At 44.4% G+C, this 14,783-nt stretch overlaps 1 protein-coding gene across 1 annotated transcript in view; it reads right to left on the reverse strand.

Annotated features, from left to right (window-relative positions):
* WBP1L (WW domain binding protein 1 like) overlaps nucleotides 1-14,783 on the reverse strand; it is an 84,694-nt gene that overhangs the window by 38,686 nt on the left and 31,225 nt on the right. The window lies entirely within an intron of this gene.

Here is a 14,783-nt window from a genome sequence, read left to right on the forward strand (position 1 = left end):
TTGCCATGCAGTGAGAGCACATTGCTGTCCCATAGCACCCTACTTCTGGGCATTAACCATCTCCACACTTTCAGACCAATGGGAAGTTGTACCTCGTAAACAAACTTATCTAGTCACCAAGAATGCCAGTCTTGTTTGTCCTCTCATAAACAAGCGGTACAGCAAGTTCTACAGCAGTAGGGGAGATGACACAGCAGACAGTAATCTAAATTTAAACTGTCTATACCTCCTACTTTAAAAGTTCACCAACCCCCCCCTTTTTTTTTTTATTTCTCTTAAATCAGCAGCTGCTCTCATCTGTCATATGCCAAACTAGAACACTCATCACTCCCATGTGCACAGGCAGCAACTAAGCAAGCATTTAACAGAAAGGGAACTTCTCTTTTATTTGATCTTCTCAGCCTCTAGGCTGCTACAAATTAAAGATATTTGGGAAGGATCAGAGCAGGAGTCCTTTATGTACAGATGCCTATTAAATCCCTTATTAGGAAATACTGGTTTTTAAATAATTTCAGGGCTTTAAAAAAAAAGAAAGAAAAGAAAAGAAACTACTTACAATTCTTATCAATTCTGATTTTCAATTGCATTACATTTTAAAAAAGCCTTAAAAACAGCCAAACCGTTCACAAGCAAGTTTGGTGAGCACTAGTCTGAGACAATTACCCCCTTTTCAAACTTCAACACTCCTGAGCCACTGTTACCATGTTCTCTTTGGAAGTTACTGAATTGTTTCCCAACTGAGCATGTAGTTCTGGGGGTTCTCTGAACACAAACAGGTTGAGAGAAATGTAGTAAGTATCCTTCATATTTACACAACACCTCATCCAAGCATTAGAAAACACTCTACAAACACTAACTAATCCTCTAAACGCATAATTCAATGTTACATGGTACCATCCCCATTTTATCAACAGGGAAACTGAGGCACAGAAAAAAGAACAGAAGTACTTGTGGCACCTTAGAGACTAACAAATTTATTTGAGCATAAGCTTTTGTGGGCTACAGCCCACTTCATCGGATGCATAGAATGGAACATACAATAAGAAGATATTTATACATACAGAGAACATGAAAAGGTGGAAGTACCCATACCAACTGTAAGAGGCTAATTAACTAAGAGAAGCTATTATCAGCAGGGGAGAAAAACTTTTGAAGTGATAATCAAGATGGCCCATTTTGGACAGTTGACACGAAGGTGTGAGGATACTTTAACATGGAGAAATAGATTCAATTAGTGTAATGACCGAGCCATTCCCAGTCTCTGTTCAAACCTAAGTTAATGGCATCTAGTTTGCATATTAATTCACGTTCAGCAGCTTCTGGTTGACGTCTGTTTTTGAAGCTTTTCTGTTGCAAAATTGCCACCTTAACGTCTGTCACACAGTGATTAGAGAGTGTTGTTCTACTGGTTTTTGAATGTTATGATTCCTGATGTCAGATTTGTGTCCGTTTATTCTTTTGCGTACAGACTCTCCGGTTTGGCCAATGTACATGGCAGAGGGGTATTGCTGGCACATGGAGAGACAGAAGTTAGTAGTAAATTGCATCTGCTCAGCTATTGGATTTTCTACCTTTTGCAAGTTATCAGAACTTTAAATGACCAGTCCAAAACGTTACTCCGATGTTGATTATGCCACATAACACATGGCTATAAACTCATGGATGAAACATTCAAACCATCATAGGTTGCTTTGCCAAGCAAATGAACACCACCAATGATACACAGGAACCTGTTCCTGTTTTGGTCCTGGGTAGGTAGGGGCTCTTTTGTCAACATCTGAAGCATCTGGTCTTGGCCACTGTTGGAGACAGGACACTGGATTAGATGGACCTCCCATCTGTTTTACTCTGGCAATTCCTATGGTCCTACTGTTAAAAGTTGACACCCTTTGACAATCTGGCAACTTCAACTGATTCTCCCTCTCTTTAGCAAACCACGCAAGAGTCTCCAGTACACATTCAAAAGACAAGAGCTCAGCAGTAAATCTAGCGACTCAAGATCTAGATTCTAGCTACACAGTAAAAAAGGAAGTAACCGATCTTAAAAGTAAGTTTCCCAGCTTACTTAGCACCACTCCCTCAGAAGGGGGCTTGATGCTCTATCATTGGACGAGTGAAGTCTCTCTCTTCTCTCCATGCGGCGGTTCTATGCTGGGAGCCCTGTCACTGCTTGGCCCTTCCTTTTGGCTTTTCCCTTGTGTGTTGGGGTGCCAGCTCCAGCGATGATGCTGTCAGTGCCAGAGGAGCTGGTGCTGACACCGGTGCCAAAGTGGTAGCTGGCAGATATGGTGTTGAGAAAGTGACAGCCAGTATCGATGGTCCCAGAATTAAGCTGATCTGAATCAATGTGACTGGTGTAAAATTCAATGCATTTTTCTTCCCGGCCTTTTTTGCACCCCTACAGCCTGGGGTGTGGCGTCTGCCTGAAGGGGCACTTGCTGAGGATGACCCTTTGGGATCCTTGGAGGTGAATGACTCCTCCAGGTCTGAGACCATGCGCATTTATCAGGTGTAGCGTCAGCCACATGTCCCTCAATTTGCAAGTGATTGATAAGAAGTATTTTCACTCTGAATGCTTATCAGGGATGTGGCTCTCCCCCAGACAGAATAGGCATCAACTATACTGGGGAATGAAGTCTGGCAGTCCTTTAACCCAGATTTAGAGTCTGCCAGGGCGGTAGGCATGAGGCGCCTTGTTCCACTGTGCAGGGGTGGGTATGGGGAAAGGGGTCTCTTTTGTTCTGTTTTTAGGAAATGTCCAAAGCAGAGAACTGAAGATAGGGAGGGGTGAAGAAGTATTTGTTCTCCAATTAAATATAGAAGATGAGTTTGAAACAAGAAGAAAAGTAGACGGTTGGACACTTGCCAGATTCAGTCTTGCTGCCTCAGGCGGTAAGAGGGAATGGGGGGAGGATGGCAGCTGCAGTTGCTCCAGTCCTTTATGCCCTTGCAGAGAAGCACGAAGTGGCACTCATGGCCTTGATGGACTCTGCAATTCAAAAAGATCCCATCTCATATCCAGTGGGATCCACACTGACCCATAGCTGAAGAACACAGTGTTCCAGGTAATGGTATGTCAGTGATTTTATATGAAGTAACAATATTTTCTATATTACTCTCCACCGCATTTCTCATGCGGCCTAACATTGTGTTTTTCTGACCACTATTGCACCCTGAGCAGAGACCCTCATTGAGCTGTCCACAATGATGCGCAAGTCTTTCTCTGGAACAGACACAGTTAATTTAGAATCCCATCAAGTGTATGAGTATTTCAAATTATTCCCTCCAGTGGGCATTACTTTGCATTTATCTACGTTGAATTTTATCTGTCATTATTGCTCATTCATTTACCTTAGGGCTGGTCTTCATTATGGGGAGATCCACGCTGCTACAGTCAATGCGGCAGGGATTGATTTAGCGGGTCCAGTGAAGACCGCTAAATCAACAGCAGAGTGCTCTCCAGTCGACCCTGGTACTCCAGCTCTCCGAGAAGAGTAAGGGAAGTTGACCGGAAAGCATCTCCTGTCGACTCAGTGCAGTGAAGACACCGGGGTAAGTCAAACTAAGCTATGTCAATTCCAGCTATGTTAGTCACATAGCTGGAGTAGCGTAACTTAGGCTGACTTACCCCTGTAGTGAAGACAAGTCCTTAGTTAGGTCCCATTGAAGTGCCTCAGTCTTCTCTGGGCTTGATAATTTTAGATCACCTAAAGTGATCATTTTAGATCACTGCAAGTTTAGGAAAGCAGCAGGAAACCCAGAAGAGAACGGTTAAGATTTGTTCTTACCATTCAGTTTTACAAGAAATATAGAGGCTCTGCTTCCTTTTGTATTGGCTCTGGGACTCAGCCTGAATGTGTTTCCAGCCAAGTATCAATTCCGCATGGTGGATACTTTGAAGAAAACTGAAAACTCTGATTTACTGGGAGATGATAAATATAGAAAGAAGAGTCAGCAGTAACTGTCTCTTCCACAGCACCACCACATTGGGTGGTACACCTTGAAAACAACACTGTGAAGAGTAAGGGCTTGGCTACACTTACGGTTTGCAGCGCTGGTAGTTTGCAGCGCTGGTCATCCAGCTGTGTAGGAGCAGCGCTGGTGTGTGGCCACACTCACAGCTACCAGCGCTGGTGTGTGGCCACATTTGCAACATTTGCAGCGCTGTTGGGAGTGCTGCATTATGGGCAGCTATCCCAGCATTCAAGTGGCAACAACGTGCTTTTCAAAAGAGGGGGGTGGAGGGTGGTGTACTGTGACAGGGAGCGGGGAAGAGAGAGAGAGTGGATTTTTGGAGCCAACACTGTGTGTTAAGTTTCCTGGATTAAAAAATCACAAAATGTTCGCGAGCCCTTAGTCTTAACTCTTAATTGCAAACAGCCTGCCTCCAACACGGACTCCCCACTGTTTCACTCACTCCCTGTGGTGTACTGTGACAGGGAACGGGGAAGAGAGAGAGAGTGGATTTTTGGAGCCAACACTTTAGCTTCCTGGATTGAAAAATCACAAAATGTTCGGGAACCCTTGCAAACAGCCTGCCTCCAACGCTGTTTCTCTGTCAAGCAAACATTCTCTCCCTGCCTCTCATTTGATCGTTCACAGCCAGGTACAGATAGCTCCTGTTTGCTGTGATCAGTGTTTGTTTTTTAGATAAGCAGTTCAACGGAGCTCCGATCGGAGTTCACAACAAAACAAAGAGAGGCTGCATAACAAAACAAAGAGAGTAATTTAGTTAAAAGCTTTCTGGGATATCTCCTTATTCCCTGGAGGCCAATAAAAGCGCTGGTGTGTGTCCACACTTGATGAGCAGCGCTGGATCACCAGCACTGCAATCGCTACACCCCAACCTGGCCAGGTGTACAGCCAGCGCTGCAGCCAGGGAGTTGCAGCGCTGGATGTGCCTTGCAGGTGTGGACGGTTACTAATTGCAGCGCTGGAAAGCCTCTACCAGCGCTGCAACTTGCAAGTGTAGCCAAGCCCTAAAACAGCACAGACTACAGCTAAGCATAGCAAAAGCTCCCTGAAGAGTTCTACAAATGTACCACAACTCAATCCAACCTGAAGTAATCTCCTGGACATGCCACCCACCCCCCTTTCTGACAATACACCTCAATCTTGACTTTTACCACTGTCATTATTCCAGTCGTGGGTGTCTCAAACAGGAATGGTTCTGTTATAGAGGCAAATGCTGATTGGGATTCAGATGACACCACCAAATCAGCCAGTTAATCTGCTGGTCTACCTAACCCCCAGGGTTCTCTGAGGTTTCTGTTGCCATCTAACAAAAAGAAACCAAACCTGTGACTAGACTGCTATAGGAAAACAGAAATACTGACAGAGCTCCAGCATAAACTTTGAGGGGTGCCTCTCCAAAAAGAGTTAGCATGGACTGACCAGTATAGTGCAGGTTCTGAAGAGCAAGGAGGAAAAGACTTAAGGAGAGTCTCTTTAGGTATCTTCAAAGAACTTAAGCAAAGTTTAAAAGAATAAATGAAACTACAATTTCAATAATCAGGAAAGCTCAACACCAGTTATTCAAAAGAACAGCAGTTTCTGAACACACATTAAACTTAAGACATTGCACTTCTAAATTACTGTACAAAAGCCTGGCTCAAAGTAACAGAAATCCAGTCTTAACTTCCATTCTCCATTACAGTATCAGAGGGGTAGCCGTGTTTGCTGCTTTTACAGATCCAGACTAAGAGTCCTGTGGCATCTTATAGACTAAGACGTGTTGGAGCATGAGCTTTCATGGGTGAATACCCACTTTGTTGGTATTCACCCACGAAAGCTCATGCTCCAATACGTCTCTTAGTCTATAAAGTGCCACAGGACTCTTTGCTGATTCTCCATTACAGTGATTTTGTTTTCATACATAGATTGGGGGGCAGAAGGGCAGGGGGGGAAACCTCAATCCCAGAAACCTCAATCTTAAATATACTCTCATACTAAAAGTTTTGTAAATCGCCCTACAGAACATTTCCTTTAACGTACTCATGATACATTCGAATACTTGGGAGAAGAAATTTGATCTGTTTTTCCAAACACTGAGCTGCTCCTTTCCGAAATGTTAGAACATCTAATACAAATTAGGATGGAGTGAGGGATTGACGTGGGTGGTGTTATAAGTACAGATCTGGACTGATTTAGTACAAGTGCTTACAGGAAACAGCGGGAAACTTGTCAAGATCTTACAATCTAATGTCACATTTACATTGTTTCTACTTTGGCTCATGTTTTTGCATAAACAAGGAATACTGTAGATACCCCAATGCTCACCACCCCTCTCAAAGAATGGGCAAACCCTTCCTTTCTAATAGAGACTGCTGGATGTAGTTCCCTCCAAATCTGATCAAGGCTATTGCTGGCTGCAAAGGATGTCTGGACAGCAGCTCCCCACCCACGAAGCCCAGGGCCTGTTTTGTCAGTCAGAATGGACTGCTAGAGAATGAGGCACTCTCTTCACAGGGCTGAATACCTTGCCTTCACAGCTCTTGTCCTTCCTTCTAGTCCAGAAAGCTTGGATTCCAGCTGTGGCCCAGATCACTGAGCTGCCATTCAGTGGACCAGCCCTTTTAAATAAATAGAATGAGTGACTGGGTTCAGCATATCTTGATCTGCTCTCTATCTCTAACTCTTAAATTCCCTTTTGTCTGCCTTTTGATTTATCTACTGATTCATTACTGGCCTTATAGCTGAATGCCTTAGTTTAATCAAACTGTCTTTAGCATGAGTAAATGACATTTATTGTATGATGTCCAGTATTTAATTCTGCATAGCATTTTAAGACACAATTTGTATGAAAAGTGGAAGACAAACAAAGTATTATATGAAACATTTAAAGTCAGTTTAGCGGTAGAAGAGGAAAGCAACATGTTATTTGGAGGATGGGGAAAAAATATGTTTGTACCTATTGAGTCCTTAAACCCTACCAAAAAAATCTCAGATGACAGATGCTTTCCTTTCCCCTCTCTGCACATACTCCCTCCCCTCTCCACTCAGCTGTCCCCTAGACCTGGAAAATCTATTAGCTTACCCAAACAAAAGCTGCCACTCAAACTCCATCTTCTCTGCAAGGCAATACACCAGCAGCTAATTCAAACTACTGGGATTACCTAATTTAGTGGGCACACGTAAAACATATCCTCCATACCTGCTCTGTTCTTATATAACATACCCATCTCGGTCGCATGGATGGAGCAGGTCAGCAGACTGATTTAGATTTGTGTACAGAGCTGGAGAGAGTATAACCCAGTGTATCGGACACTGGGCCAGAAGGCAAGTGAGCTGGGTTCTGGTCCTGGCTCTGCCACTGACCCACAAGCTACTTCACCTCTTTGTCTCTATTTCCCCATCAGTAAAATAGGAAAATGTTACTCTCCTTCTTTTGTAAAGTACTCCAAGATCTCCAATGAAGGATGCTATATAAGAGGTAAGCAGTATTATATATATGCCTAGCAATCTTGACAATGACCCCTTTAAAGAAGTGACAAGTTATCCAAATATTCCCCAGGTCTGTATTTTGTTATGAGCAGCTTCCCAGCAGACTGCTGGGGCCCTGCATAACTAGTAAAATGGCAAGCAGAAGTTATGCTAGTAACATTCATGTTCCTGCATTAACCATAACACTGCACTCTACCCAAGCACTGCTAACATTAATATCCATCTCTTTTACTGCAGTGGTGTATCCATACACCAAACAGTTTGGGCATTACAAAGGCACAACTTTCAACACCTCTCCACCCCACATCCTCACCTTTGGAGCATCTGTAGCATCTCCCCTTGGATAATTTATGCTCAGTTTGTTTATGTAACACTTATTTTATATACTTAAGTGTTCTATGATTAAAAAGCCCACTAAAAAATTATCTAAAAGGACAAGGCTGACCAGGAAAAACTCCTTTTATTAGTATCAGCGAATAGGTTTCACCTTGCTATACTGACAACAATAAGTTTTACTAGAGCTCATTCTCCCTCTGGAACATTAGAGGTGGAGAAAGCCCAATAATCACACTGCAATGGGTGTAAGACACAGGATGGGGTGAATGGAACAACCTGCCCTAATCCCCGTGAACATTATGCTTGAGGTGAAGATACTGGGTTGGCGACAGCAGAATGCATGATGAGAGGCAGTGATGGGGGAAGAGGGGGAAAAGAGAAGCAGTGGCCTCTCCCCCGGGGCCACCAGCAGGGGTTGGGCCCCTGCCCTCCTCTGGATCCACAAATGCCAGAGGAGCAGGCAGCTGGTGCGAGTTTCCCACCTTCCCAGGCATGGCGGGGCTCAGGCTTCTGGCTTCAGCCCTAGGGTGGCGGGCGCCAGACTCTGGCTGCAGGGTGCCAGGCTCTATTCTCCATTGTGGGGCTTTTGGCTCCAGCCCCGGGCTCATCCCACTCCACCACTCCTGGCCTCCACTGCCTCTCTACCCACCTCTCCATCCACGGCTTAACTTGTCCCCTGGCTTGCGGCTGCGTAAGTCTGCTATGAAAAGCGTTATTTGTATGTTTGTTAATATCTCTTTTCACTGTCTCCCAGCTAGCTAGTAAGTCTGCTGTGAAAAGCGATACATACAAGTATCAGTTTTCACAGCAGCAGCCTTATTAGCTAGCAAGTCTTAAAAACAAACAAACTTGTTCTCAGATACAGAGTTGGAACTTTTACCAGGTAAATGATTCAGGACAGACCTGAGGCTGTGTTGTTGTTTTTTTCCTATATCTTAGGGACAACCTGAAATGAAACCACTTCCTTCTCTTTACCAAATAGTAGGGAATCAAAGGAGTTTTTTGCCAAGGAAGATTGAATTTCCTAGTGTCTCTTCTAATGTAGTGTTGGACTCAAGGGCATTCTTGACTGGGGCAAGATCATTTTTCTGACCCAAATTTGGTAAGCCTATTTGAGAACAATCGATCTATATCTCTAAAGATGACCAATGGCCATCAGGGATATTGTATTTCTAGTTTACCTCCCAGCAGGAAACTCTCTGAGCTGCCTACTAGCTAATACACTTTTCCCATAAGTTTCAATCACAATTTTTGCTCACACACACTGGCACTAATTAAATGTTTTAAATAGTTTCTTTGTGAAGACTATTAAAGATAAGTCACCTAGAAAATGGCAAGTAAGTTTCAAACTGAAAATGTTATCCTCAGTTTTTTATTTTGTTCTCATAAAATTTTTTGATCTTCACTAGAATATGAACACGAGAATGAAATGGTATTTTAGACAGTAAGATTCCACTTTTAAAGTTAATTAGTAAATACTAATCTATAAATTAATAAGAATATTCAATGATAACCCTAATGGGAGTGGGAATACCATTGTATGTGCAGAGGACCAGATTTGATCTCTCTCCTTTTAGGGTAACCAGAGTAATTCCAAAGAAGACAATTAATTATGCTAGATTGACACCAGTAAAACCAAAAATCTGGCCCAATATAAATGTTCTGTAAAGCTGTTTAATAAATTCTAGTTTGTATCATTTGGTGAGTACAATGATAGAAAAAGCCTATATTTGGAGATATCTGTTCAAGAGACACAGCCAAGGTTGAACCACGAACCCTCAGTTCTGCGTCGTCTGACTTGACTGTTTGGTTTTCTCAACTTAAATGTTGCATTATCAGTAGTATTGTGGGCAAGGAAAATGAAATATTAATGCAAATGACTTCACTGCAGTGTTAAGATTTTAAATGTAAAAAGTCAGGGAGCGAAAAGCTTCAGGTTCTCATTGCAATATTAACTCACCTACTTTACAGAGACTGGAAATAAAATGAAATTTTTATCAGTTTTACCTCAGCACATACAAAGCAGCTACATTAACAATGCAATCTTAAGGTTGAGCAGTTAAAAACAGAAGAGCCAGGAAAAGCAAGAGTTCAGGTTCCCACGGCGATGTTATTTTGGCCATGTTACACATCCTGTATGTTTTCCACTTCATATTTAAAAAGAAGATGAGCATTACAGCCTGTAGTTAATGCTTGTGCTAGAACACACTCAAAAAAGTTCATTGACTCTTTGCTGTTACAAAGTCTCTATTTCAGTCTTTTAACTTTTTCAAAATAGAAAAAGCACTTACAGAATTATAAATAAAGCAACCTTCAAAAACTAAAGAAGAGAGTCGTGTAATTTTGAACCATGGTGATTTGCCCACCTCCTCCAAACTTTTTCCATACTGAGACACTGTTTGCCATATTTCAGCCTAAAGAATTTTTAGGACCAAATTATGAAACCACAAAAATAGGGACTATCACTAATATCCGTTATTCAGAGGTGCAATCACATAAGAAGAAATGTGGGGAGGAGGGAAGCAGAAGTGAAAATCATGAGCTTTGCAGTCAGATTGAGAGGGATGCCAACAGAAAAGCAAAAAAAAAAGTTTAGTGAGTGTAAAGGAGAAATGCCTCCTACCCACACACGATAGCTCATCCTGTGTTTTCATTCAATTCTATTTAGCTATTGCATTATATAAATGCTCTGAGACGAGATTCCCAAATTCTCCACACGCTAGGCCAAAAAGGGCTAGGAGCATACACAAAAGTAGCACACTTAGCCCATGAGTGAGGGGGAGGGGCTGGTTAAGGAAGTGCCTCAATATCACTCGATAACCTCTTTAGATGTCAAGAAGCTTTAACCGGCTCCAAAAGAAGTCCTGTCCAGTCCTCCATGGCCTGAAGAACAGTGGCTATGATGTGGGGGGTTGGAGGATGGCAAGATTAAAAAGAATCAGGAGAGCAACCTACAGGAACTTCAGGGTTCTGTAAATGATATGGGGGACCCCCGATGAACCGAAAGGATAAGAAGGTAAGAACTGAAGCCAGAAAGCAGAGAGTGGCCTTCTCCACAGAAGTGTTAAGACTGCTCTTGGAGGTGCACAAGGTGTATTTTCCACTCTAACCACCGCTCACTCCCCATTAAAGCACACATTTTAGACTGACTGCACAAGAGTTACCAAGGTTACAGACATACTCCTTCCAAGGCACCAAAGCAGATTTATATCTGCTACCTGCCTAACCTGTGTCGCAACCCTCATCCCTGCCAACCCCACCTTTCACACTGGTTTCTCTTACAGGACAGGTAGCACATCCACAACGCTGTCTTAGACTTTGAAATCTCAAACATTTCCACAGAGGTCCTTCCACTGCAGAGAACAAATCAGAAGAGTTAATCTGGAAGCACAAGAGAAACTCAGGCTGAAACACCTTGAAATCCCCCTGCTCTATTTGGCTGCCTAAACCAATCCATGCAAATAGCTTAATAGTCCCATTCTAAATGACACCGACACGGAAAAAACTTCCATTTTTATTCAGCAAAGTCTGGCTCAGCCATACTTGACACCAGGGCCGGCTCCAGGCACCAGCATAGCAAGCAGGTGCTTGGGGCGGCCAATGAAGAGGGGGGGGGCGGCATGCCCGGTGGCAATTCGGCAGCAGGGCTGTCACTCCCTCTCAGAGCGAAGGACCTGCTGCCGAATTGCCGCTGTAGACACTCGGCGGTAGAGCTGCTGCTGGATTGCCGACTATCACAATCGCAACAGCGGCTTTTTTTTTTTTTTTGGCTGCTTGGGGCAGCAAAAACACTAGAGCCGGCCCTGCTTGACACAGGAATACCTCAGAAGCTTAAAGTTATTTTCTATTGATATTTTGTTACATTCTTCCGTATCCTTTTTTTCCTCTCTCTCTCTGATAAAGAAAATATGAACATTATTTTACACAAATACCTATCTTTTCTTAAAACAAAGCATAGTCTTTAGATTATAGAAAAGAACTCGGATTTGGGTGACGTGGGCTCTATTCTCAACTTTGCACCAGATTCTGACCTTGGCAAAGTCACAGCTTTCCTAGTCCTCAATTTTCCAGTGAGCAAAATGGGGATATTACTTACATATCTCAGAGGTGGAGGCAGCTTATTTGTTAGAGCTTGTAAAGCACTTCAAGATCCTTATATACAAGGCACTATAGATGTACTGACCATTATATATTCTTATGCTGAGTTAGGCATCTTAACTAATTGGTATATAGTATCAGAGGGGTAGCCGTGTTAGTCTGGATCTGTAAAAGCAGCAAAGAGTCCTGTGGACTCCGACGAAGCATCCAACGAAGTGGGTATTCACCCATGAAAGCTCATGCTCCAATACGTCTGTTAGTCTAGAAGGTGCCACAGGACTCTTTGCTGCTTTTAATTGGTATATAGTTGCAAATAAATGCTATGCCTCCCAATAGTTCTTGTCTAAAGAAGGTAATTTTCCTGGGTTTTAGAACTGGCCACTCACCAACTCAAACATGCCCGTGGTTTATTGGCTTCCCTTAGGGTATGGCTACACTTACAAATCTGCAGCGCTGGTAGTTTGCAGCGCTGGTCATCCAGCTGTGTAGGAGCAGCGCTGGTGTGTGGCCACACTCACAGCTACCAGCGCTGGTGTGTGGCCACATTTGCAGCATTAGCAGCACTGCTGGGAGTGCTGCATTATGGGCAGCTATCCCAGCATTCAAGTGGCCGCAATGTGCTTTTCAAAAGAGGGGGGTGGAGTGGGGTCTAGTGTGACAGGGAGCGGGGGGAGAGAGAGGGGGGATTTTTGGAGCCAACACTGTGTGTTTAGCTTCCTGACTTGAAAAATCAGAACATGTTTCCAATCCCTTAGTCTTAACTCTTAATTGCAAACAGCCTGCAGCCAACACGACTCCCCGCTGTTTCATTCCCTCCCTGCCTGCAATCTCATTTGATTGTTTACAGCCAGGTACAGATGATCACAGCAAACAGGAGCTCTGTTTGTTTTTTAGATAAGCGGCAACGGCAACGGAGCTCCACGCGGCGCTCGTTCATAACGAAACAAAGAGAGGCTGCATAACAAAACAAAGAGAGTAATTTATAAAAGCATTCTGGGATACACCTTATACCCTGGAGGCCAATCACAGCGCTGGTGTGTGGCCACACTTGATGACCAGCGCTGCAGCACCAGCGCTGGAATCCTTATTCCCCATGCCGAGTGAGGTGTACGGCCAGCGCTGCAGCCAGGGAGTTGCAGCGCTGGAAGTGCCCTGCAGGTGTGGCCACTTACTAATTGCAGCGCTGGTGGAGGCTTTCCAGTGCTGCAAATCGCCAGTGTAGCCATACCCTGTATCATGGAAAACTTGATACAGGTAGAAGGCCATCCACTGCACTATGACAGTGAATGACCCTAAATAACTGAGCAATCTTCAGAGAGTAAGGCTTTGGCTACACTTGCACTTCAAAGCGCTGCCGCGGCAGCGCTTTGAAGCGCTAAGTGTAGTCAAAGCGCCAGCGCTGGGAGAGAGCTCTCCCAGCGCTGTCCGTACTCCACCTCCCTGTGGGGAATAACGTACAGCGCTGGGAGCCACGCTCCCAGTGCTGGGGCTTTGACCACACGGCGCTTTGCAGCGCCGCAATTTGCAGCGCTGGAGAGGGTGTGTTTTCACACCCTGCTGCAGCGCTGCAAATTTGCAAGTGTAGCCAAGGCCTAAGAGAAAATATAGGCAATTGGATTCAATACTCCATCTTCTAGGACAGTGGTAAAAACAAGGACAAGGACTGAATGGGAAAAGGGGACTGAGGCCATGTCTACACTACAAACTTTGGTTAACACAATTTATGCCAACATACAGCTGCTGAAGTTAATCACTTGTACGCACGCATGCTTGGCTGCTTGCATCAGTGCTCTACATCGTCACCAGGAGTTCGTGTGTCGATGCAAACCGCAGTACCCCACAGGTAGGTATCCCAGTGTGCCACATGCTGCCATCTGGCACAATGCCTCCTCGGAAGTGTTCACAATGTGTTGTGGGATAGATATAACTCACCCAGGGATCTCTGGGAGTTAGGGATCAAGTTCTCAATATGCAACTTTCTTCTTCCCATAATGTAATCCATCTTCTTCCTCCCCCCCTCCTTTTTTTTTTTTTTGACATCTCAAACTCACGCAGGACTGTTCAGTGACAGAAGTATAGAGCCCACATAACTCTGTACTACTCAGATGAAAGTCGCAAATACAGGATGTGTGATTCTCCACTATTATCAGTGGGGAACAGGACGGATTTTTTCAGGACAGATTGCTGAGGGACATAGCACAAAACAATTCCAGGTTGTTGGTGGCACTCACAGAGCAGCTGCAGATGGTGGAGCACCACTTCTAGGCCCAAGAAACAAGCACTGAGACTTTGTCTATATTGCCACTTTACACAGGGCTGGCGCAACCCATTAGGCGACCTAGGCAGTCGCTTAGGGTGCTATCATTTGGGGGGTGGCGACCGTGGCGGACGGACCTTCCGCTGCCCCTGTCAGGGGCGGCATTTTGGGGGAGGGACCTTCTGCCGCCTCTGTCGGGGGTGGGATTTCGGGGGCGGGACCTTCCGCCGTCTAGGGCAGCAAAAAAGCTGGCGGCGCTCCTGACTTTACAGCACTGAAACTTTCTCACTCAAGGGTGTGAAAAAATTTGGGATGACATAGGCACATGGACTCCAGAACAAGAGCTGCACTGACAGGAAAGAAGAGAGTGGCAACCACGCTCTGGAAGCTTGCACTGCTGGATTGCTACCGGTCAGTGGCAAATAATCCACAGTGTGGACCTTTGTCATATAAGTTGTCAGGGTTCCTTCCCCACTCTGAACTTTAGGGTACAGATGTGGGGACCCGCATGAAAGACCCCCTAAGCTTATTTACCAGCTTAGGTTAACAGTAAGCTGCCACCACCAAGCGTGTTCCAAATCTTAGGGGACAGCCACTTGGAACTCTGCCTTCCCCCAAATATCTCCCAAGTCCCCAACCCGCCCTTTCC

The sequence above is a fragment of the Mauremys mutica genome, chromosome 7, assembly GCF_020497125.1.
Source record: "Mauremys mutica isolate MM-2020 ecotype Southern chromosome 7, ASM2049712v1, whole genome shotgun sequence".
NCBI classification, from domain to species: Eukaryota; Metazoa; Chordata; order Testudines; family Geoemydidae; genus Mauremys; species Mauremys mutica.